This window comes from Diaphorina citri, unplaced genomic scaffold (assembly GCF_000475195.1).
Source record: "Diaphorina citri unplaced genomic scaffold, Diaci psyllid genome assembly version 1.1 scaffold2695, whole genome shotgun sequence".
In the NCBI taxonomy this organism is placed as follows: domain Eukaryota; kingdom Metazoa; phylum Arthropoda; class Insecta; order Hemiptera; family Psyllidae; genus Diaphorina; species Diaphorina citri.
In genome coordinates, this window is record NW_007380112.1 from 1,171 (window position 1) to 5,322 (window position 4,152).

Genomic DNA, 4,152 nt, shown 5'->3' on the forward strand with positions numbered 1-4,152 from the left:
ATCTTGAACTTTTGAGGCATACTATACCTTATACCTCCCTATTGATATAGGTACAGGCATCAGGCAAAAGTTTGCATCCGTCAAATCAATCACAGAACAATAAATCAACTTCATGAACAAAGATAGTGAATGTTAATGGAGTGAGAAAGAGAGGGAGAGAGAACATAGAGTGAGAATGAGAACATAGAGTGAGAGAGAGAGAGAATGAGAATGAGGAAGAACGGAAGGAAGAGAGAGAAATAAGAGAAGTAAAGAAAGAGGAAGATTATGTGGGAGGGAGAGATAAGGATAAAATAATGAGAAGTAAAGAAGAAAGAGAAGAAAAAGTTGAAAAATACAGAGAAAACAGGAGGTGGAGAGAGAGAGAGAGAGAATGAGGAAGAGAAGGAGAGACATATTTTTACTTTCCTTATCCTATAGGAAGGAAAGTAATGTAATTAGTGCCAAAACACGTTTTGAGGTCCCTAGAGCCTAAATACAAAGTTTCAGCCATTGGTCCGTGTGTGTGTGTCGGTCTATCCTTCTGTCTTCTGTCTGTCTGTAAACAAAATATCTCGAGAACGGTAAGAGCTAGAGACTTGAAATTTAGTATGTAGCTGTGAAATGTGACAAGGTTTTTGGTTAAGATCGGTGCAACGTTTGGCGGCATTTTACCGCTTTTTGGCGGTTTTCGGTGTAATTCAATATTATCTCGGGAACGGTATGAGCTAGAAACTTGAAATTTAGTATTGGTCCGTGTGTGTGTGTCGGTCTATCCTTCTGTCTGTCTGTGTGTCTGTCTGTAAACAAAATATCTCGAGAACGGTGAGATCTAGAGACTTGAAATTTAGTATGTAGCTGTGAAATATGACAAGATTTTTGGTTAAGATCGGTGCAACGCTTGGCGGCATTTTACCGCTTTTTGGCGGTTTTCGGTGTAATTCAATATTATCTCGGGAACGGTATGAGCTAGAAACTTGAAGAAAAAGAAAGATAGAGAGAGAGAGAGCAAAACAGAGAATATAAATGAATAGGTAAATAAATGTATGAATAAAGAAATAGAGAGGGAAAGAGACAGAGAGAGAGGGGGGAGGAGGAGGAAGGAAGTAGAGAGAGAGAGGGAGAAAGAGAGAGAGACACCATTAGTGAGAGAAAAATAAAGTCAATGTGATATGTGATGGGAATAAATGTATCATTCTAACGAGAGCGAGAGAGACAGATGTATGTAGGTAAAAGAAGGAAAGGGAGAGAGAGAGAGGGAGGGAGAGAGAGAGAGAGAAATGGGTGCTATTTATACGGGAAGAGAAAGAGAGGGGAGATGGAGAGAAAGAGGGAAAATAGATACAGTACTGGAGAGAGCGAGAAATTTAGTATGTAGTCCACAAAATAATGAGACAAGAATGTAACACAAAACTTTTGGTTAAGATAGGTGCTGCGGTTGGCCGTATTTTGACCGCTTTTTGGCGGTTTTCAGCTATACTGACTAAACGGTTAGAGATATTGTAAAAGTTACTATAGAACAAAAAATTAGCATCATTCAATAGGATAAGGAAAGTCGTGCGATGTTCACACCAGATTTTTTTAAAATGAAAAGTTTAAATGTTTGTAAAATCGAGAGCTTTGAATTTTCCGATCATTTGCAGAGAGAAAAACTTTTTCGTTTAAATTTTAAAAAGGCCTCAAACAAAAAGAACAACAATAATAATAATGAAAAAAATAATAATAATTTAACAAGAATATCAAAAAATCGACTTTTCCGGGAAACAATTTTTCCGAATTTACCAAGAAAAAAAAAGAAGGGGGGGGGAAACATGGCACATCAAAGAAGAAGAAGGAGACCAAGAAAGAGAGAGAAAGACAGAAAGAGAGTGGGAGAGAGAGACTGAGAGAGTGGGAGAGAGAGAGAGAGAGGAAGGGACAGAGAATTGTAATTCATCATCGTTATAAAAGTCCTCCTCTCTCTCTCTCTCTCTCTCTCTCTCTCTCTCTCTGTCTCTCTCTCTCTCTCTAAAGAGAGTGGGAGAGAGAGACAGAGAGAGTGGGAGAGAGAGACAGAGAGAGTGGGAGAGAGAGAGAGGAAGGGGCAGAGAATTGTAATTCATCATTGTTATAAAAGTCCTCCTCTCTCTCTCTCTCTTACCTCTGTGTAAAACGATTTCATTTTTAAGCCGTTTAAAAAGTGTAATCTATAAAATCAGAGTTTTTACAGACGCATTTGTCTTCTTTCTTTCTCTCTCCCTCTCTTTCTCTTTCCATTTTTTAGCCCGTCCTTCCTTTATTATTACAATAGTAATGATAAAAGGTATAAGGGACGGACTATTGTATTCGCTTCGGTGTCGTCTGTCTGTCACTCTGTATGTCTGTCCCCATAGAAGGACTTATCCAAACCTGGTCGACCTATATATCAAATTAAAGGTCTTTTTACCAGGAACACGAAAGTGGTGGTGCAAATTTTGTCCAAAAAGCCAAAAACAACTGGTTTTTGGGGGATGGAACACGAAAGTGGTGGTGCAAATTTTGTCCAAAAAGCCAAAAACAACTGGTTTTGGGGGGATTTTTTTTTTCACATTTTCTCACACAAATTAGCTCTGATCTCGAAATTTGTCGCGACGACCTATGTATAAACTCAAAGCGAGAAAGTTTTAGATATATAACACTTCAGTCGTTATTTTAAGACCGGTTTTAGCATCACCTGTGTTAAGCTACGCCAAGCAAGGACCATAAATGGATGGGTGACTTTAACATTATATTGGGAATAAAGGGAGAACGGGCTCTAGTCTTGATTTTAAATCATTACATGAAAGTAAAATCAAAAAATCAAATCAAGAATAAAAATAAACTGAATATTAAACAAATTAGGTATAGGTACATAGGTACTGATTTTCTCTAATCACAATCGAATAAACTACGGGCTAAAAAATTCCCGGAGGGACGGGCCCTGCTTGTTATATTTTAAATTGTTGAACAAATAATCAAGTAGAATGTTTAGACGTCTTACAATCAATCAACTTTCGAATCAACATAAAAACTACGCGCAATAAAGAGTTACCTTTTTAAGTAAATTAAACAAAAGCAAATCAAATATATCTAATAAAATTTTCTATTACTAACAGTTTGATGAGAGCAGGAAATATTGCCACCGATCATATGGACATTGAGTTCTTCCTCGACACCTATGATAAAATTAGAACAAAACATTACATATTCCATGGATCCATGGCCTAGTACCGTAATTATTCTACTTTCATTGTCCACCTCTAATCAGTACCTATGTAAAATCTTCATTTTTTTTTCCTTTCTCTCTTGTTTGTACACTTGTTGTTCGATGTTTTGTTTAGTTTTGCTTGATGTAAATCCATTTTATGTCATGTAATAAAATGGATATTTTATCCGTGAATTTGTAAAAAAAAAATATATTAATATGTAGGTAATAAATAATAATAAAATAATAATAGTGTTATATTCTAAAGAATTTAACCCTGGCACCTCCATGAATTCCATGATGCATTCTCGACACGTAAGATCTTTGTCAGAGCGGGGCAGCTTATCAGAAAATCATAGTTTGGACTTTAACGAAGGTTGGTTTTCCGCTTTTTTCGCTTTTTACTTTCCTTATCCACTTATCCTATAGGAAGGAAAGTAATGTGATCGGGTCAAATTTTCGATGGTCAGTTTTTAGTGCCAAAACACGTTCTGAGGTCCCTAGAGCCTAAATCCAAAGTTTCAGCCATTGGTCCGTGTATCTGTCCGTCTGTCCTTCTGTCTGTAAACAAAATATCTCGAGAACGGTAAGAGCTAGAGACTTGAAATTTGGTATGTAGCTGTCAAATGTGACAAGGATGCAACTCAAAACGTTTGGTTGAGAGAGGCGCTGCGGTTGGCGGTTGGCGACCGTTTTTTGGATTATCATTCAATAGGATAAGGAAAGTCGTGTAATGTTTACACCAGATTTTTTTATTTTTTTCTATAAAAATAAATTTGTAGATTTGTCTGTACATTGCTTAGAATCGTGAATTTTTTTAGTTATTCTTACTCCTTATGCATCCACGATTCCAAAAATCACATTAGAAAAAATTCTGTCTTTATGTATGTATGTGTGTATGTCTCTCTGTTACGCTAAATAGACCTTTGGTTGTCCTCTTTTCACGCAAAAACGGCTCGACCGATTTTGAT